This window comes from Myxine glutinosa, chromosome 7, assembly GCF_964187855.1.
Source record: "Myxine glutinosa chromosome 7, kmMyxGlut1.1, whole genome shotgun sequence".
NCBI lineage: Eukaryota > Metazoa > Chordata > Myxini > Myxiniformes > Myxinidae > Myxine > Myxine glutinosa.
The window spans coordinates 42,712,160-42,734,483 of NC_136267.1; the positions used below are offsets into that span (position 1 = coordinate 42,712,160).

At 43.3% G+C, this 22,324-nt stretch overlaps 1 protein-coding gene across 4 annotated transcripts in view; it reads right to left on the bottom strand.

The window, feature by feature from the left end:
• Positions 1–22,324, bottom strand: part of LOC137431166 (uncharacterized) — an 808,282-nt gene that overhangs the window by 613,854 nt on the left and 172,104 nt on the right. The gene's annotated exons all lie outside the window — the stretch shown is intronic.

Below are 22,324 nucleotides of genomic sequence, written 5' to 3' on the forward strand. Positions count from 1 at the left end.
CAATCTCAACCAAACTTGACAGGATGACGAATGGTTACATAATGAAGGTTGCAGCGCATTCATTTGCCCCCCCTCCCCAAGGGGTTTTTTTCTCATCCGAGCAGGTTTTCCCCACCATTTCCGTCAATGGGGTTGCATGTTGAGGTGTATATCCATATTGAGTTAGCTTTATCGTGGCGTTTTCCCAAAGAAGAACATTTATTGTGGTTTTTTCTCCAAAGACGCTTTTAATAACAAAATTAATGAGAATCGCATATTATTATTGTTATTACAACAATATTAACACGAATAATGTCCCACTTCCCCAAGGCGTTTTTCCTGCAGCGATAATAGCTTATAGCCGGCGAAGCCGGTGTTGTGAATGAACGCCTACGTATTATGTTGAAAAGCCAGATTTTGCTGAATCCTTTGAGAATTTCGAAGCTTTGATGCACCAAATCGCTCCATGGAGGCCGCCATCTGGCGGATGCGGAAGTATGCATAAAAAATTGCTAAAAAGTTCAATAGGAGTTTGTTTCACTCGTCTTTTTTTGATTCACAATCTTATGCAACTCTAATTTGTAATTAAAATACTTTAAGACCAACCTCGTTCCCCGGGCCCGCACGGGCCCTGGTTATCTTCAACGAAAATCGTCACCAAACACCGGAACCAATGAGATTCGAGCATTTGAAAAAATATTTCAAAAACCAAATCGCTCCATTGAGGCCGTCATCTTGCAGATGCGGAAGTATGCATAAAAAATTGCGAAAAAGTTCAATAGGAGTTTGTTTCACCCGTCTTTTTTTGATTCACAATCTTATGCAACTCTAATTTGTAATTCAAATACTTTAAGACCAACCTCGTTCCCCGGGCCCGCACGGGCCTGGTTATCTTCAACGAAAATCGTCACCAAACACCGGAACCAATGAGATTCGAGCATTTGAAAAAGTATTTCAAAAAAGCTTATAACCGTTTCGGAGGCTGAAAATATATAACGTTTCGGAGGCTTATAACCGTTTCGGAGGCTCCGCCACCGCGGCCCGCGCCCTGAGCCTCCTCGAGAGCCCGCCAGCCGCTGACAAATACGACGCGATTAAAAAGCTCCTCCTCGACGCTTTCGCCCTCTCATCAGCTGAACGCGCATGGCGCCTGCTCGACCTGCCCGAGCTCGGCGACACGCGCCCGTCCGAGCGAATGGACTACATGCTTTCGCTGCTCGGCGATATTCTAAAATTAACGAAGAATTATTTTTTAGAAATCTCGCGGCCGTAGGGCATAGTTTTTCATGGCCGGAAATATCCGAAGTTGAGACGGAATTCACCGAATTAATCAAGAAGGAAATTTTATAAATTTTAATCTCATCCAGAATGCAAATGGTGTCATTTTGAACTGGGTACGGTACCTAATACACCTACCTACTACCAACTACCTAACCTACTGATGCCATAGTGATGGGTAAAATAGTGGCAAGCGGCTTTGGCTTCGCCAGCTCATTGCGGCTTTGCAGTAGGGTACTAGTAGTTATAATGGTGTTTCCGTGTGAGCAACGGCTTCTACAGGAAGGAAAAATATGATAAACCACAAACACGTATGATTAGCTTTTTAAACAGTCGATAATGCTCTTTTATAACACTAAATGAAGAAATTTGGAGGAATCCCAACATCCGTGAAGTAAGGTTTACTTACAGATCTGAGCGAAAATCTACGGTACTCTACATAACCCACAAATGTTGGGTTAATAACATGGCCCTTTCTGCCTCTGCAGTGGCATTTTTCGTAGCGAACTTTGAAAACTCGATCCTGCTGTTTCATACGAAATTGAAAGGGAGGAATCCCGGGTTGTGCTCATTTACCAAGCAGCTAGCTAGCACTTGCCAAGCCAGCCGTTACTTAACGGTTTTGAATGGAGTGCTTGCTCAAATGCTGAAACCACTTGGCGATCTCGACACAAGAAACTTAGTAAATGAACAAACACCCAATGTTCTTGAGACCCGACCATAGATCGACTGTAATATATACCCCAAAGAGGAAGGACCCTTTTTTCCGCTCCCCTAGTGAGCGGGTATACTAGTTCATCAAAGTTTTTTTTTGTTTTTTTTGTATACAAGATCGAGGCTCGTGAAAGAACAAACATTAATCACACAAAAAGTCAAACCGACACATAAAACATATAATAATAAGGGGAGCAGAAGACAAAATGGGGAGAGAGAGGGAAGGACACAAACACAACATTTGAGAGCAGGGACATCGAGAGATCTGTCGGAGGGAGAGGGCTTGCGGGGAGGTGGGAGAGGTATAAAACATATGGACACTGCAAGGACTTCCAGGAAAGAAGTCGGTATTTCAAAAAAGTGGATCTGGGGTGAATTAGCGGAGGTAGAAAAGATCAAGGTTTTGGATGGGAGAAGATAAGAGATGGCGGTGAAAAGCTGTTTTAAAGACCTAGAGGGAGGAGTGGGATTGAAGGGAGTGGGGGAGTTTGTTCCAGAGACGGGAGAAAAGAGGAATGAAAAAGTGAAGGTGAGCAGAGAGCCTAGATTTTGGCAGTTCAACCATAAGAGGGCTGCTGGCAGATCTTGTGCGACCTGCAGGAATATTTGGGGGACAGAGCACAGACAGAACTGGGGGAGCAAGGCCGGAGAGGAGTCGGTAGAAGACAGAAAGACCACCAACCTGCCTGCGGTGAGTGAGTAAAAGGCCCTCGGAGTTAGCTTCATCGCGGGAGATTTCAATGATTCTGAAAGCTTTGGTTTCAACAGTGTGAAGCCGAGCTAGGTGTGAGGCAGGAGCACAGGCCCAGAGGGGAGAGCAGTATTCCATTGAGCTGCAGACGAAAGCCTTGTATGTGGTGAGGAGCTCAGGTGTGCCAAGGAAGGACTTCGCACGACGGAGGATGCCCAATCGGCGACTGGCTTTGGAGGCCAGCTTGGAAATGTGGTTTTCCCAGGAAAGATCATGGCAGATAGTGAGACCCAAAAGCTTGAGCGACAGAACTTCTTGGAGAGGATTGCTGAGAAAGTAGATGGGAGGGTTGTCCAGTCGGTCTTTTTGGAGAGACATAGTAAGAGTGTGAGATTTGTCAGGATTGAAAGACATGTTCCACTTGTTTGACCAGTCTGTGATTTTGTCCAGGTCTGCAGAGAGTGAGGAGGCTGCAGACTGCCGATCTGAGGAATGACGAATAGAGGGGCAGAGAGTGGAGTCATCAGCAAAGAGATAGAGAGGCTTTTCCAGAGAGTCAGAGAGATCATTGATGAAGACCAGAAAAAGCACAGGGCCCAGAACACTACCTTGGGGAACTCCAGCCTGAACAGGAAGGGGAGATGAGAGAAATCCATTCAGGGCCACACGTTGACGACGACCAGAGAGGAAGTCCGCAAGTCATGCGTGGAGATTTCCATGGATACCATAGGAGGAGAGTTTGGTGAGCAGAGCTGGGTGCCAGCCCGTATCGAAGGCACGTGATATGTCAAGGGAGACAGCTCTGATTTCCTGTTTGGCATTGAGGACCTTCATCCATTGTTGAGACAGCAGAAGCAGCATGTCCAGAGTAGAATGACCTGGTCTGAATCCAAATTGATGATCGGAGATCAAACCATTGCAGAAGAGGAAGGATTTGATATCTGAAGCAATGATGGAATCCATGAATTTGCTGATAATTGGGAGCAGGCTGATTGGTCTGTAGTTGCAAGGATCTGTTTTTGCACCTTTTTGTGTAAAGCGGTGATGTTGGTTGATTTCCAAGATGCTGGCAGATGACCTTGAGCAAAAGAGAGGGAGAAAAGAACAGAGAGAGGGTGAGATAGAGCGGCAGAGCAGGATTTTAGGACCCGTGGGCTGATGCCGTCTGGTCCAGCTGCAGAATCAGAGTCGAGGTTTGACAAAAACTTCTCCACCCTGTCGGGAGAGAAGGACAAAGAGTCCAGGAGTAGTTGGGTTAGACTGGGTAAGGTGGGAACAGAGAGAGATGGGTTTGGGACACAAGATTTAGAGGCAAACACAGAGTTGAGGCATTCGGCTTTGTCACGTGCAGTGTCAACTGTGTAGCCATTGGAGGTAAGGGAGGGGATGGAGGGGGAACAAACACCAGAAACGGATTTGACCAGACGCCACCAGGATTTGGAGGAAGGAGACAGGTTTGAGATTTCATTCTTGAGTGTGGAGAGATAGTGATTCCTGGCCCTCCTGAGGGTAGACACACACTTGTTCTGAGCTTGGTGGAAGGAACTGAGATTGCCTTCAGTTGGATTAGCCTTCCAAGAGGCAAAGGCAAGTTGTTTCAGGGCAACTGCCTCCACACAAGAGTCAGTGTACCACAGACGGGAGGAAGGGTAAGACAACTGAAGATGAGATGGGATAAATCTGTGCATGAGAGAGAGCAATTTGCTTTGGAAGAATTCCCAGGAAGAATTGATGTCAGAGGCAGTAGAGATGGGAGACCAGTCCAGGGGATTGATGGCTGTTTGAAGACCGTGCCAGTCGGCCTGAGTGAAATGCCAGACTCGTCGACGCTGAGGAGGCTCTCTGAGAATGGCCAGAGAGATGTCCACTTTAACAAGCACATGATCAGAAGAACCGATTGGAGCAGAAGAAGAGCAGCAGACATTTGCAGGGAAGTTTGTCATAACCAAGTCTAGAAGAGAAGATGCTCCATTGACTGAGATCCAGGTCAGGAAATTAACAGATTGTGTCAGTCCCAATGAGTCGCAGAAGTCCTTTGCTGAGGTGCCATGACTGGGGAGAGAGGTACCCACTCCCAGCCAGCTGGCATGATGACAGTTGCAGTCGCCACATATGAGGAAGAGAGAGTTCGGATGAGTGGATAGAAGTTGGTCCATGTTGTCAGACAGCGAAATGTAAATGGAGTCATCACTGTTTGTAGGACGGTACAGAACACATATGAACAAAAGGTGGGAGCGGAGAGGAAGCCGTACACAGAGGTACTCCTGGGGGTGGGCTGGAGAGAGGGCAGTGCAAGGAGAGTGAGGAAGAGAGTTTTTGATAAAGATAGCAACCCCACCACCAGGACGAGGCTCAGGTCTATCATACCGGAGGAGGGAGTAACCATAAAGAGATATTAAGGAATCAGAGACATCTTGAAGGAGGAAAGTTTCTGTTAAGCAGATCAAGTCTGGATTGTCAGAAGCAACCTGTATGGAGAGATCAATCAGGTTTGAGCGGAGGCATCGGATGTTTGAGGTCCATACCGTTAATGAGGAGAGAGGGGGAGCATTGGGTGCAGGACAGGGAGGGGAGGGGCAGGGTCAGATGAAGGATGAGAGGGGGAGGTGGGGAGAGCAGTTGATAGTGTGTCAGAGATTACAGAAGAGTTACAATAAAGGGAAGGATGAGGACGAAAGGTTTTCTGGTGATGGGATAAGGCACAGTGAGGGGTTGTTTGAGGGGGGGCAGAGGAAAGTAGAAGGTTGGGGTAGGTGGAGGTATGAGATAGAAGGGAGACGAAGTGGGGAGGAGGCGGCTTTGAGGAGGAGGGGGGAGGGGGAGAATTGGAGAGGAATGGTAGGGGGGGAGATTTGAAGGGGAGGGATTGGGGGGAGTTTTGAAGGGGAGGGGTTGGGGGGAGTTTTGAAGGGGAGGGGTGAGGGTGGAGTTTAGGAGGGGAGGGGAAAGGGGGAAATTTAGGAGGGGAGGGGCAAGGGGGGACATTTTGGAGGGGAGGGGCGAGGGGAAGTTTAAAAAATTGGATGATTGATAAAAGACGAACATTTATAACAAATTGGGTTTATTGTGATTTTCAAGTCAGAGATCCGTTTGAGAACGATATAGGAGGGATGGAATGAAAGTGAGTTTAGAACATGTAGTGAAGAAGAATTGTAAGAGATTGAATTTTTTTTTGAAGTGGAATGAGTTGAAGAGGAAATTGAAAAAAACCTTTTAAATAGGAAGAAAAACAGCATGTTGTAAAATACCACTGAATAAAACACTGCAGGGGAAAGTTTCAACATATTTAAATAATATTTAAACAGAACAGTGAAGAACAATCTTATATTCACAAAATACCAACGGGGAGAGGGAGCCAAGAGGGACAACCACGAGTCATGTGAACAGGGGTAAAGGTGGAAGGCAAGGAGATAATTGGGGGGCGGGGCGACACAGCGCACGTGGACAGAAGCACATGAAACAACACACATGGAGAAAAGGAAATAAATGTTTTTTTTTGTTTTGTTTTTTTGGGGGTGGGGGGGGGGATTTAAAACGTCAGACAAAGAGTAGATGTTCGGGGGAGAAGGGAAAAATCTAAGAACCAAGCAATGCAGCGAAGTAATTAAATTAAGTTAACAACCACTGCCGAGGGTAGCCTCAGGGTGCAAGGCCACACACGCGGTGCAAACAGAACACGATTAATTACGAGTTACAGGAAATTCAAACCAAAACGAACTGGAAACAAACAATAATGCATCGACGATAAAATAACGAGTGGAAATTTGACAAACACACGAATGGAAAAATAACTTAACTTTTGATGCCCGGAGTCCGGAGAGAACAAAAGTTGCCACCTCGATCGAGAAACCGGAAGCGGAAGTGAAAACAAGCAGGGGCTGACGTTTCGAGCACTATCCCTTCGTTAGAGGCTATGTCGGAAGGATAATGCTGAAAACGTTAGCCGCACCTCGTCTTTCATCGTGAACACTCTTTCCAACCTCCAATGTTGACAGAATTATGAAGCAGACCGACACTAGCATTCACCGACACTAGTATTCCATGGTACACACCTTTCACATTCACCTATTGTCAGGGTTTATGTGACCATGGTCCAAAGACATACTCAGGTATCTCTTTACAACACAAATGTAGATCAGGGCGCCAGGTTTACGTGCTCTCTGAAGGGCAGTGTTCTTGAAAATGCGGCACACTTTGTTGGCGGTGCACCAAAGTGGTTTCATTTGGGATTAGCTCTTTACGAAATAGATTATTCAATAATGTAGAAAACAAGATTTGAAAATATATAAAGAAAGAAATAAAAAGTGATGTTTTTATGTATGATGGGGTGACTTATACAAGAGGGTCAGCAGAGTGTAAGCCCACCCTCCCACAGTGACCACCTCCTCACCAGTATGAGATAGTAGTTTACACTATGAAACAGCAACAAGAATTGTTTTGCATATAATGTCTCATCCTCACCTCTTTTGCACTTGCATAACATTGCTAGAGGAAGTCTGGGTTCCCATGCTGGACGAGAGGTGCCACTTGCGCCCCTGACGAGGTTAAACTCATTTCGACCAGTTGATTGTGAAAGATTGTTTTGACGTGGTTTTGCTCAGCCTTGTGGACTGGTAGATGGATATAAAAGTAACGAGAAAGCATCTGAAAATGAAAAAGCTGTCCGCGTCCGTTTGTATTCAGACGTTTTCTACTTCTGTATGGTCAAAATAACAAAAACAGTTAAAAATAATTAAACAGAATTAAAATTGATTTTATGCAGGTTTGACCTTTGACCTTTTGATCGGAAAAAAACCGATCGGCTTGTATTATTTGGTTGTTGAACAAATTCAGTGACCGAATATGCAAATTCTTAAAATTTTAAGTTTGAATTTCAAGTTTTTGGACTAAATTTGACGATTTTATGTTACACTGACCTTTGACCTTTTGAACAAATTATTCATTTGCCTTCTCCATATTGTATTAATAAAGCTTTGTTAAAAATTTGATGCCAAAAGCTCAAATGGTAAAAACGTTATGGCCCGGACAGACACACACAGACAGACAGACAGAAGCGATTACAAAACCCCATCTCCTGCAACTAGAACGGCACTCGATAGAGAGCACACCTCCACCAGACACTTTACGTTTTGTATCCCACTAACAGATCGGATCTGGATTCACACCTGAATCAAAATCTAATCGGCTTGTACTTGTCACCAACCCAACTCATCCACCAAGTTTTTTAACAAGTCATCCACAACTTTTTGAAATATCGTGCTATATATATTGTCCTATCACTCAATGGTGAAGAATCACTTCAAAATAACTAAAAATTATTGTATCCGGATTCAGATATTCACCAACATTGAAACAATTCTTCCTTGTCACTACCCCAACCTGTCCATCAAGTTTTGTCCGAATCCGTCCACAACTTTTTGAAATATCGTGCTATATATCGCTGTTTGCCCCGTCTTTCAATGGTGAAGAATCACTTTTAAAATTCTCAGATCCAGATCGGCAAAAGGATCTTCACCAAAATCTAATCATTTTGTCCTTGTCACATAGCAAAGCTCCCACCAAATTTCGTCCGAATCCGTCCACAACTTTTTGAGATATCCTGTTCACAGACAAAGACAGACAGACAGGGGTGAAAACATAACCTGTTCACCTTCGGTGGTGGAGGGAATAATTTTCTTCCTTTCTTCTACTAGGTTTATTTAACGTATACTTCAGCTCTTCTGGGATTAGTCCATAGCATTGAACCACCTTTAGAACTACCTTTAGAGGCCATTTTTCCCCACAGAGCGGGGGTTGGCCTTTTTCGGGCACCGTGGTCCCCTTTTTTGAAGCAATGTTTTATGGCCGGATGCCCTTCCTGCCGCCAACCCTGTTAGTGCCTCTTGCGACACACAGGGAATTACCAGTGAACGGGTACTCAATTTGCCGACCCCGGAAGGATGACAGGCTGAGTCAACCCCCCTGGCGTTAATTCAGCGATCGACCGGGATTCAAACCCAGGATCCTAGGATCCCAAGACAGCACCCTGACCGCTAAGCCACCACCAGGCTTTTAGTCCATAGCATTGTAAGACTAAAAAAAAAAATAGAAGTTCGAAAGTTATGTAAAAAACCAAGAGAATGGATAAACCCCACAACGTGAAAACAAATAAGGAAACAATAAAAAGAGCAATCAGAGATTTCAAACCCTCGCCGGGATGTATTTTCAGTGGTTTTTAAGGCTTTTGTGTTAAAACAAATATGGCGGCCAAACCACGTGACCGATGACGTTATCATTTTTTTTTTCCTAAACTAATTTATTCCGAGATTATGCTCAAGAAATTTCATCTTGATCGGATGAAGTTTTGTACTTGTCGAATTATGACGTCATAATGGAGGCACCTATGACATCATCATTAACACATGTTATTCCACATGGAGAGCTCTTTACAAAGAGCCATGTCTCAATTTTTCCTATGCAGCGCTTTCAGAGATATAGAGGTGCAATTTTTTTCGGTTTTTCCAAGATGGCGACCGAACCACGTGACCGATGACATCATCGTTAATTTTTTTTCTCCACCAGTTTATGCCGACATGGTGCTCAATAAATTTCATCTTGATTGGATGAAGTTCTGTACTTGTTGAATTATGACGCCATAATGGAGGCACCTATGACTGACATCATCATTGACATATTTTATTCCCCCTGGAGATTTCTTTACAATGAGCCACGTCTCAATTTTTTCTATTCAGCACTTTCCGAGACATGGAGGTGCAAAAATTTTCGATTTTTCCAAGATGGCGGCCGAACCACGTGATCTATGACGGCATAATTATCATTAAAAAAATTATACAGGTGGAGGTGCACCTATGGTGAAAATTTCCTGTCAATCGGACCAACTGTTGCAGAGAAAATCATATTTATTATGTGCAGACAAACAAACAGACAGACAGACAAACAAACGGACTCAAATGCAATACGCTCTCCTCTGGCGAGGGTAATAAATGGGAAGACCTGAAGGCCAACAGTGCTGTGGCCAATTTTGCTCATCAGAAATGTTGTCATTTATACCTGGTGTCATCGAAAAAGATTGTCATCCAAGAGCCCGTGAAAAGGAAGCAAAATAAAGAGGAGACTGAAAACAACTGGATACTCCACCCCATGATTTTAACTTGCTTAAAGTGAAAACGACATTGAACGAGAGACGATGTTTTCAACTCAATTGCCTTATGGTTTATGTAGCCGATCCACCAGAAGTTCCGCCACTGATATCTACACCTTTAATGAAGTTTATGTCATGTATGCAGTACACGATTCGCTTTCCTGTCCTTCATCTTGACCTATGCTTGAGCAGCAGAGCACAGAGCTGCTGGCCAACCATCTGCGCAACGAGCGCGTGGCACAAAGCGAGCCATGGGCGAATGAGCGCAAGGGATGTTATAAGGTCCAATGAGGCACCGTAATGCCGGTATAAATACGGCCCGGCCGAGCTCTGAGTGGGTAAGAACGCCAAATGAGGAACTCTCTCCGGATGTCCCCGGGGGTGCTTATGCGATTGGTCTAATTAGGCCTCTGTGGCTGAAGAGATGAGAGACGGGCCACCGATTAGGGATTCTGTCCTAGTCAGCTTCTCTCGGATGCCGGACGTCTCCAGTAACTCCCACTAAAATAACGCCCAGCCATTGTCGGAGCGTGCCAATGGCATTTCGGAATTAAATCCGCAGCAATTACTAAAAGGGGACTTGGGAGGGGGGCACAAAACAAACCCCAAGAGACATAGATCTGTAGACGGCTTATTTTATCAAGAAGAAGAAGGAAGGAGAAACAGCAGAGAGGGATTCTCTCCATGACATCTGCTCAACCGTCCTCAGCCATAATATTCTCATTTCCTGTAACCCAATAATGTTTTGGGTTTTCAACCTCAAAAACGGATTCTGTTAAATTTTGCACCTCCAAGGTCTGTCTGCGACATGTTTTATGCAACTAAACAGCTTTTCGGGCCTTGTTAACAGTCCTGAAAAAAAAACGAGTTATGACTTTGGCTGCCCATTTAAATTGCTACACATGAGTTGCATTTTATCCGTAATAACCGTTTTCATCTTTCCAGATTATTATAAGGAAATATAAGGAAATCTCGACGCAAGAAGAGGCCTGCAATAGGCCCATCATGTATGTGCCACATCGGCATGCATCCGCCAACTCCAAACCAATCACACAATCCATGTGTGCGCACCCTTTCCATGACGCATTCCTACCCCCAAAACAAACCGTCCGACCTAACATCCTCTCAATGGGAAGTGGGAAGGTGAGCAGTGGGGGCAGGGTGAAGAAGAACACCACAAGCAGGACCTCAGCAATCAACAATCAACAATGTTAAATTTACTTTCTCCAAAACGTACGAGAGTAAAGCGGCTTCATAGTAACAAAAGCGGTGTGCACTTCCTTTAAGATCCCTTGGGCTAAAATTGATGTCTAGAATGAAAATGGATTAAAATAATTTTTCGTTACCTCCGCCACCAAACATTGATGGAGGTTATGTTTTCACCCCTGTCTGCCCGTTTGTCTGTCTGTCTGTTTGTTTGTTTGTGAACAAAATATCTCAAAAAGGTTGTGGACGCATTCGGACGAAATTTGGCAGAGATGTAGCGTATGCCACAAGGACAAAATGATTACATTTTGGTGAAGATCTGGATTCGGATCCGGATACTAGAATTGTTTTTGAAAGTCATTCTTCGCCATTGGGAGATATGGCCAAAAACGATACACAGCAGGATATCTCAAAAAGTTATGGATGGATTTTGACGAAACTTGTTGGACAGGTTGTGTGTGTGAAAAGGAAGAATCGATTCAATTTTGGTGAAGATCTGAATATAGATTTTGGATATGAGAATTATTTAATTTATCAAGTGATTCTTCACCATTGGGAGATAGGGCCTAAAACGATACACAGCAGGATATCTCAAAAAGTTATGGATGGATTTGGACGAAACTTGTTGGACAGGTTGTGTGTGTGATGAGGAAAAATCGATTCAATTTTGGTGAAGATCTCAATATGGATTGGGATATGAGAATTATTTAATTTTTAAAGTGATTCTTCACCATTGAGAGATCGGGCCAAAAACGATACACAGCAGGATATTCCAAAAAGTTATGGATGGATTTGGACGAAACTTGTTGGACAGGTTGTGTGTGTGACGAGGAAAAATCGATTCAATTTTGGTGAAGATCTCAATATGGATTCGGATATGAGAATTATTTAATTTTTAAAGTGATTCTTCACCATTGAGAGATCGGGCCAAAAACGATACACAGCATGACATCTCAAAAAGTTGTGGATGGATTGGGTCGAAACTTGTTGGACAGGTTGTGTGTGTGACAAGGAAGAATCGATTCAATTTTGGTGAAGATCTGAATATGGATTCGGATATGAGAATTATTTATTTTTTAAGTGATTCTTCACCATTGGGAGATATGGCCAAAAACGATACACAGCAGGATATCTGAAAAAGTTATGCATGTATTTGGACGAAACTTGTTGGACAGGTTGTGTGTGTGACGAGGAAAAATCGATTCAATTTTGGTGAAGATCTCAGTATGGATTCGGATATGAGAATTATTTAATTTTTTAAGTGATTCTTCACCATTGAGAGTTCGGGCCAAAAACGATACACAGCAGGATATCTCAAAAAGTTATGGATGGATTTTGACGAAACTTGTTGGACAGGTTGTGTGTGTGAAAAGGAAGAATCGATTCAATTTTGGTGAAGATCTGAATATAGATTTTGGATATGAGAATTATTTAATTTATCAAGTGATTCTTCACCATTGGGAGATAGGGCCTAAAACGATACACAGCAGGATATCTCAAAAAGTTATGGATGGATTTGGACGAAACTTGTTGGACAGGTTGTGTGTGACGAGGAAAAATCGATTCAATTTTGGTGAAGATCTGAATATGGATTCGGATATGAGAATTATTTAATTATTTAAGTGATTCTTCACCATTGAGAGATAGGGCCAAAAACGATACATAGCAGGATATCTCAAAAAGTTATGCATGTATTTGGACGAAACTTGTTGGCCAGGTTGTGTGTGTGATGAGGAAAAATCGATTCAATTTTGGTGAAGATCTCAGTATGGATTCGGATATGAGAATTATTTAATTTTTTAAGTGATTCTTCACCATTGAGAGTTCGGGCCAAAAACGATACACAGCAGGATATCTCAAAAAGTTATGGATGGATTTTGACGAAACTTGTTGGACAGGTTGTGTGTGTGAAAAGGAAGAATCGATTCAATTTTGGTGAAGATCTGAATATAGATTTTGGATATGAGAATTATTTAATTTATCAAGTGATTCTTCACCATTGGGAGATAGGGCCTAAAACGATACACAGCAGGATATCTCAAAAAGTTATGGATGGATTTGGACGAAACTTGTTGGACAGGTTGTGTGTGACGAGGAAAAATCGATTCAATTTTGGTGAAGATCTGAATATGGATTCGGATATGAGAATTATTTAATTATTTAAGTGATTCTTCACCATTGAGAGATAGGGCCAAAAACGATACATAGCAGGATATCTCAAAAAGTTATGCATGTATTTGGACGAAACTTGTTGGCCAGGTTGTGTGTGTGATGAGGAAAAATCGATTCAATTTTGGTGAAGATCTCAGTATGGATTCGGATATGAGAATTATTTAATTTTTTAAGTGATTCTTCACCATTGAGAGTTCGGGCCAAAAACGATACACAGCAGGATATCTCAAAAAGTTATGGATGGATTTGGACGAAACTTGTTGGCCAGGTTGTGTGTGTGACAAGGAAGAATCGATTCAATTTTGGTGAAGATCTGAATATGGATTCGGATATGATAATTATTTATTTTTTAAGTGATTCTTCACCATTGGGAGATATGGCCAAAAACGATACACAGCAGGATATCTCAAAAAGTTATGGATGGATTTGGACGAAACTTGTTGGACAGGTTGTGTGTGTGACAAGGAAGAATCGATTCAATTTTGGTGAAGATCTGAATATGGATTCGGATATGAGAATTATTTAATTGTTTAAGTGATTCTTCACCATTGAGAGATAGGGCCTAAAACGATACATAGCAGGATATGTCAAAAAGTTATGGATGGATTTGGACGACACTTGTTGGACAGGTTGTGTGTGTGACGAGGAAGAATCGATTCAATTTTGGTGAAGATCCGGATCCGGATCCAGCTGGTATAATTTTTTAAGTGATTCTTTACCATTGAGTGATATGGCCAACCAGGTGGAGATATGCTCTCTCCTAAGTGCCGTTTTGTTTTTTAATGTGTTAACTTCTTAACCATGTACTAACAATTCCGAGTGGGATTCTTATTAAATAAAATGTTACAATGATTATAGTGTGGTATCTTTAATATGGGGCGGGGGGGGGGGGCGATACAATGTGTGCAGAACTTGTTAGGTATTGCTTTGGACATTTAATGGCAATAATAATAATAATAATAATAATAATAATAATAATAATAATAATAATTGGCCTGACATTGTACATGTTTAGTTGGGGTAAACTCAATTGGTGAATGTGGTGAAATATGGTGTTATGTCTCGAGCTGGAAGAGAAGGTTCGGTCGGAGGGCCGAGCTTGAGGGAGCTTATATAAGTCCGGACTGTTCGGCGCTCGGTCTCATGGCAGTTCTGTTACCTTAGTGCCAAGAGACTATCGGGATTAACAGGTACGTAATTGCTTGCTTGAGGGGGTCTTGGAGGAGATGTTTGTTTTGATGGCGTCCTTTGTAGTGCTAATAATTGTGCTTTATTTTGTGTTGTAGGATGAGTGGAGAAATAGTTCAATAAAACATCATTACTTGAAAGAGGTCTGAGTATTGATTTACAACAGTGAATATTTTCATTGTTGATGCGACTGATCTTGGTTATCGCATCTCAGAGTGTTCAATATGTGGCCGATCCTTATCTGCGAAGCAACATTTACAACCAGAGCTCTGTTTATTACCCCCTGTGTGCAAAGTGAAAAGCACGGTTAAACAATTGTTTCACCTTGTCTGTCTGTCTACAAACTTCAATCTATGATCGTGGAACAACTTCATTTCAATTGTGTTATATTCTGAACGCGAATGGGAACATGAATCGGAACACGAACCTGCAGTTCAGTTGTGCTTTGGCTCTGAATTTGGCAAATTGTCTGGAATCTCGTCACCAGCGCACATGCGCACAGTGGAGCAACGTAATTGTTTATGCCTCTCTGCCTGTCTGGCAGTCAAACAAAATTGAAAATCATTTCAAACAAGAAACTTACTGTTTTTAGGGATGTCATGAAAGACACAAACAACAGGCATGGAGAACTAATGTAACGTGTTAAATGAATGAATGAATGAATGATCGTTTTAAGGCCATTTTCCCCGCTAGAGCGGGGGTTAGCCTTGTGGGCCCCATGACAATCATGGTTCCCTGTTTGAGGCGATGTTTTTATGGCCGGATGCCCTTCTTGACGCCAACCCTTGGTCACGCTCTTGCGATGCGCAGGGATACAGTGTACCTATTCTAAACCGGGGTACACACCGTGATCATTCATCCCAGCAAGCTGGTACTCAAATTTGCCGACCTCGGAAGGATGGCAGGCTGAGGCATCCCCCCTGGCGTTAATTCAGCGATCGACCGGGATTCGAACCCAGGATCCTCGGATCCCAAGCCAGCACCCTAACCGCTAAGCCAACACCAGGGATAAATCGTGTTAAATAAGGTGGTGTAAAAGACAGTACGTAAGCATTGGGAGATATCGAGATTCAGACAAAGTCGAGGCTCGTAGGACACAGGTTGTGCTCGAAAAATGCAAAGCAAGAGTTGAAAAGACCCTTGCAATGTCTTTTTTTCTCAGGACTGCACAGTACGAGGTGTTCTATGAACTCTCTCCTTGGTCAATGATTTTCAGTGATATTTATATATTGCAGATGGACCTCAACGATTGTTTTAAAGGAATCTTCATCAGCTATTTCCTCTGAGATATCTGAGCCACACTTTCTTCGACTATCATTCCATTTGCGGAATAACTAATGCCGTGTCTCCCTTAGGATGGACAATTTATTTCCCAGGTGTATTGGGATTGTGATTCTGATCTCCCTTTGAGCCAAGGCGGACGCCCAAATCCAACGTCATTACATTATGCCGATCATCTATTCGGGAATCCCTTGCTTTACGGAAGGGTTACATTCTGAAAATTCCTTCTGTAAAGTTAATTTCCGTAAATTGAAACCAATTTTCCCATGTACACCCATTATACAAGTGCAGATGGGTTTCTACAAAACAAAATCTTAACTGCTCGATGTAACAAATACACTTAATGTAACAAACTTTATTACAATACTCTGTACATTGCTTTAAACTCTTTATGATTACAGGTACTGTAACACTGTGTATGTGTATTAAAATGGAGATCAGTAATGTACACTAATCTGTTTTTCTTGTTGACTTTGATATAAAATGTAAAAATAAACTGGTCAGTGAGCAAAATGAAAAAGATTGTTTGACTGACAATGACGACGTGTGGTGGCTGGAGGGAGGGAGAAGGTGAGTGGTGAGTGGTGGTGAACCGTGGGGTCTCCATGGCGACAGTGTTTACCACAGCACATCTGTCCGATATCCTGACACGCTGTGATCACCATCACTCAGACACTGCCTCCACTCGCTACACACACACCACTGCCTCCACGTGCTACACGCACACCACTGCCTCCACTGGCGACACACACACCACTACCTCCACTCGCTACACACAACACCACTGCCTCCACTCGCTACACACACACCACTGCCTCCACTGGCTACACACACACCACTACCTCCACTCGCTACACACACACACCACTGCGTCCACTCGCTACACACACACACCACTGCCTCCACTCTCTACACACACAACTCATTTGAAGGTCACTGTCCAGGCGTCTTGGGCAATTGAAGGAACTAGGGCATTGCCCGTACTATATCTATATCTAAAATTATATCCCCCCCCTCTATTTACATGAAATGGTTTGGTCCAAAGCGAACGGCTTGCGAGTACGGTGACAATCCCCCCCCCTCTATTTACATGCAATGGTTTGGTCCAAAGCGAACGGCTTCCGGAGTTTGGTAAAGAAATCGCCATCGCGTGCACAAACGCGCAGGAAAGCGAATGAATCGCAAATTCGGTTTTATTAGTTTTAAAACATAGTTTAACGCCAACATAGTTTGCAAACGTGAAATAAATGAATACGCTCTCAAATGTGCCATCCGAGGCAGAGTGTGTCCTCCACGTTCGGCACACGCGATCGTTCGCTGCTCTCTGATTGGTTGAATCGTTTTTTGGATATAGCTCGGTAAGTAATTGTCCGATTAATATGAAACCTTGAAAAGGCACATCCTCGGGTCCCCAGCAATATACCTGGCAAGTTAAAAGTATATCGGACCCGTGGTTGTCGAGAAACAGCGGTCACAGACAAACAGACGTACAAACGTACAGACGTACAAACAGAGATTACTGGAATTATAGATAGATGAGCAGAGCCAACCGGGCCACAGTCAGATGTAGTGAAAAGCGAAGTGAAATCCCAACCGGGGAAGTTCCCTCCGGGAGCAAGTGGAGGGGATCGGGGTGAGGATGTTGAGGGATTGATAACACTTCAAAAATTATCCAATTTAAACCCAGATAGTGACGTAATTTGTTCAAGCACAAGTTCCGATAGTCGAATATAATACACTAACCGAAAGCACCCGGCATTGTCCAGGTTCTTTTTGAATGAATTTACTACTATAATTCAGCTTTTACACGCGGCCATGGAAGATTGACTACGATAATTCAGCTCAGCTTTTAATTGCAAAATGGGCCCAGCCCGGCCGATGCGGCCTCGGCCGGCCTCGCCACCTAGACTATAACCTTTCCAGGGCCCGTCCCGACATTTATAGTTCTTTTTGAATGAATTTACTACTATAATTCAGCTTTTACTCGTGGTCGTAGAAGATTGACTACTATAATTCAGCTCAGCTTTTAATTGCGAAATGGGCCCAGCCCGCCCGAGGTGGGCCTCGACCGGCCTCGCCACCTAGCCTATAACCTTCCCGGGGCCCATCCCAACATTTTTAGTTCTTTTTGAATGAATTTACTACTATAACTCAGCTTTTACTCACGGCCATAGACGATTGACTACTATAATTCAGCTCAGCTTTTAATTGTGAAAAGGGTCCAGCCCGGCCGAGGTGGGCCTCGACCGGCCTCGACACCTAGCCTATAACTTTCTGGGGGCCCAACCCGACATTTTTGGTTCGTTTTGAAGGCATTTACTACTATAACTCAGCTTTTACTCACGGCCGTAGAAGATTGACTGCTATAATTCAGCTCACCTTTTAATTGCGAAATGGGCCCAGCCCGGCCAAGGTGGGTGGGCCTTGACCGGCCTCGCCACCTAGCCTAAAACCTTCCCGGGGCCCGTCCCGACATTTTTTGTATTGGAGGTTTCTTCCTATATTTCACCGTTCAAGAGATTAGCTTGCGCAGACAAACAAACAAAAAAAAAAACTTTCTTTATATACGTAGTATATAGATAGTATATAGATAGATAGAAGATAAAATGCCGAAAATCCGTGCAGTAATACGAATACAGTACACGTATATCATATGTATGTACATTTCACCTCCAAAGGTTTACAAACAGTGCTAACTTGTAAAATATGACCTGAGGGCACCGATAATAAGCAAGTTGACTTGAAGTGCATTTATACTTTTGCTCTCAGGTCGTGTAGGGTAGTGTATGTAAAACTTATGAATGGTGAAAAAAACATTTTTTGACTCAAGTTCCCATTATAGTGAATTTTGCTTTCCGTTATATGAATTTTAGTCACTACTTCTTCGTTTCTGTTATAATGAACTAGCAGGAGTACCCGGTGATGCCGGGAGGGATGAGGTAGGGAGCGGGGGGGGGGGGGGGAGTGGAAGGGGGAGTGGGAGGTGGGCGGGGAGTGGAAGGGGGAGGGGAGGGAGGAGCGAAGGGGGAGGGGAGCGAGGGGTGAAGGGAGAGGGAGCGGAAAGATATATTACATATACATCTTTTGGGGGGTGGGGGAGTGGCTTTGACAGGCCTCTCATGTTTGGGGGAGGGAGGAAAGGGAAGGAGTTAAAATTTGCCCATGCAAAGAGTGCTTCAACCTCAGTGTTGCCCAGGTAAAAAAGGAAAATGTAATACCCTCTGCGACCATCACCAGGTGGCGCTACACGGTACACATTTACATAGAGAATTTATTCCCCTCTCCCAGTCCCCCATACCCATAAGGGAAATTTACATACTGTGGGGGATTACCATATATGATAAAAGCTTGCATCACCACAACCAAACATTTCTGGAGTACCAAATGTTGCAAACTAACTGCATATCTCTACCGTTACAGTGTTATCCAACTTTTGGTAAAGCAGCAGCTACTGAAGCCACTACCATGGCCAGTGAACATCATGCAATGCAAACAAAGATGCAATTCTTCTGGAGATGGAGATGCATAATCTACATTGTTATAGTCTTTTAAAGTAGAAAATCGACTGGATTGTAAACCTCGTTATTGTCTTTGGTTCTTTTATATATATATATATAATATATATATATATATGCAAAAACTGGGCTCATGGAAGAGAGAGGTGACAGAGGGCAAAAAGCCATCGTACAGACAGTGGGGAAGTATAGTAGGGCCACAGTTGGACACGCCAAGTAAGGAAATGAATGAACATGAAAAGAGGAAAGATTGGAGGGAAGGAAACAGTAACCTGTAGAGTAAGAGGGAAACAAGAATGACCGCACTGTGGTCACAACCTTCCACAAAATCCTGTTGTGGGCTGATTGGGAAACATGCATTTAATGCGCTATTAAAAGATTAAATTGACACCTCACCATGTCAGCCTCCGCCACGGTTGTATAAAAACGAGCTCATTTGTCACATGGTCATGGATTGCTTAACCCCCATATGGAGCTGTTCAAGAAATAGTAATGGTATTTTTTTTAGGGGGCACGTACCGTGCGTGCTGACGGGCTTGATAAAACCTTACTAATAATTTTTATTCGACATTGATTTGATTTTTCAGGGTCAGACCCTCATCGTGAGTAATACTCAATGCAAATAAAACCAATGGAAATCGGGCACAACAAACCCGGCCAGTGTATAATAAGCAGAGGTCTACAGGCCTGATGTCTTATGCACACCAGAAAACCAAGATGGCGGCCATATTATTTTGTCTTGGTGCCATGGTGGGTGGAGTCAAGCAACAAATGTGGGTGGGGTCCAGCAGCTGACTGACCAATGGGTGCACATTTCAAAAATCGACCTCCAACAAGAACCACAACAACAGCAACAACAACCATTTGGAGCTCTTGTGGAGTTGCGACTAAAAATATAAATAAGTCATAAAACAGAGGCCACCAACATGTCTGTGATGTGAAACCATACTGTATATACAGTATCTGACCTATAAACCAGGAAGTGGATACAGATTTTATGGGGTTTTGAGGTAACGTTATCATGGATTTCCTCTCATATTGGACTATTTATTGGGAAACGAAACTGATGGCCTTGCTAAACAAGCTTGATTGAAACCAGACATTGACTTTCGTCTAATAATATTTTTTTCTGATTTCTGTGTGTTGGTCAGACATTTTATTTTCTCTTCTTGTCAAGATATAGACTTCAACTTCACAATTAGGTCTACTTCAACTATGGCTCCTTTTTCGAAATATCTTCCCTGAGTCACACGGGCCACATTGGGGTTTATTCATCAGGGACATTTTGTTAGGGGGGCCACAGTGGGGTTTATTTATTTATTTATTAATGAAAATCGCCCCCAACGAGGCATTAGGCCCCTCGAGATTGAGGGCTAAAACCCAGTGAATGGTTTTACTTTAGGTGGAATCCATTTCGGTAGAGGAAACGGGCAGTCCTTGTGAAACTGTTGCAGCTGGGTCACTGTATAATGTATATTTGGGATTATCTTTTATCTCATTTGATTGTCATACAAATGCATAACCTGTCATGTTCCAGAAATGTTGTCTTGCCTTGTCGACCGTATGATTGTATGATGTAATTGGGATGCCAATTAGAAACACAGTGTCCACCCTCCATTTCCATTGGGCACTGCAGTCGTTATTACCCTGATCAGAATTGCTGTATACAGCAGTTTGGAGGTTCCTGTCTCTATCCGGATGTTTTGTTTGATCTACCCACCCGATATAATTCACCTTTTCCTCCCAATAATATTTTGTTTCCTTGTTTACCTTGGGTGTGACTCCTATGTTGTCCCCAAGGTTAATGGCCAGGCTTTAAAATAACATCAGCAATGGATTATGAGTTTGCACATGTTTGTGGGTCTTTACCAAGAAGTGCACAGTCCATAAAGTTTATTTCAGGAGTTATGCACTCCTAAAGAAACTCATGGAATAACAGAGAACTTGTTTGCATGTGGAGGTTTATGAGTAATGTTCATTCGCAGGATCATTTTTGTTGGGTTGTCAATGTTGCTGTTGTTGCCCAATAGCTGAAAAGCAAGTACCATTATGACATTTCCAGGTAAACCACTGATAGCGACATCATCATGTAAAGAATGCCAGTTCAACCATGGTGCAGATGCTCCAGTAAGCTTCTCTATCTTCTTCTCATCCTCCTCTCCACTTTATAAGAGGTGAGGTCCAATGGTACCACGCTTCTGCCCTGCCTCGAACACGATACTCCTCCACACCCTCTGTCCTCAGCAAACTTTCTCCACTCTACAACCACCTACACCTTGAACCACCTTTAGAGGCCATTTTTCCCCACAGAGCAGGGGTTGAGCTTTTTCTGGGCACCGTGGTCCCTTTTTTGAAGCAATGTTTTATGGCCGGGTGCCCTTCCTGCCGCCAACCCTGTTAGTCGCCTCTTGCGACACACAGGGAATTGCCAGTGAACTGGTACTCAATTTGCCGACCTCGGAAGGATGACAGTGTGAGTCAACCACACTGGCGTTAATTCAGCGATCGATCTGGATTCAAACTCAGGATCCAAGGATCCCAAGCCAGCACCCTAACCGCTAAGCCAACACCAGGCTTAACCACCCACACCTTAATGATTGATATCTCTCCTCACACAATCCCCACATCTCACATTTTAAAGGATTAGGGGGTTCACATGTGATATCACATGTCATCCAGGTGAGTGGAGACCCTACAAACCCTGTCACAATTTTTGGTGCAAGAAAACTTGTGAAGGCAAGGCATTCGATTATATTATTTTGCATACCCATGTTGTTAAATGAATGACATTAACTGTTGCAGCTTTACTTTACACATATGCACGACCGTGTGTTGTAGAACATAAAGCAAGTGGATAGGTTTAAACTGGAATTATGTAGGTACCTATACACATAGGAGGTACAGGGATATTGGCAGGACTTGTACGGAACTTGGGTATGGTTGGGTGATGGTCTACATGTGTGATGATAATGATGTCTGAGAGGGTTTCATCCCTGATGTCTTTGGGAGGATCCATATTCGTCCCCCCTCTGCCTTCCACCCACTCCCATACTAAAAAAAATCTTATAATAATAATAATAATCATAAAAAATACTTTAAATAATATTTTGTTTGCATATATGGCACCCCACCCTCCTCCTCCACCCATGGAGATTGGGT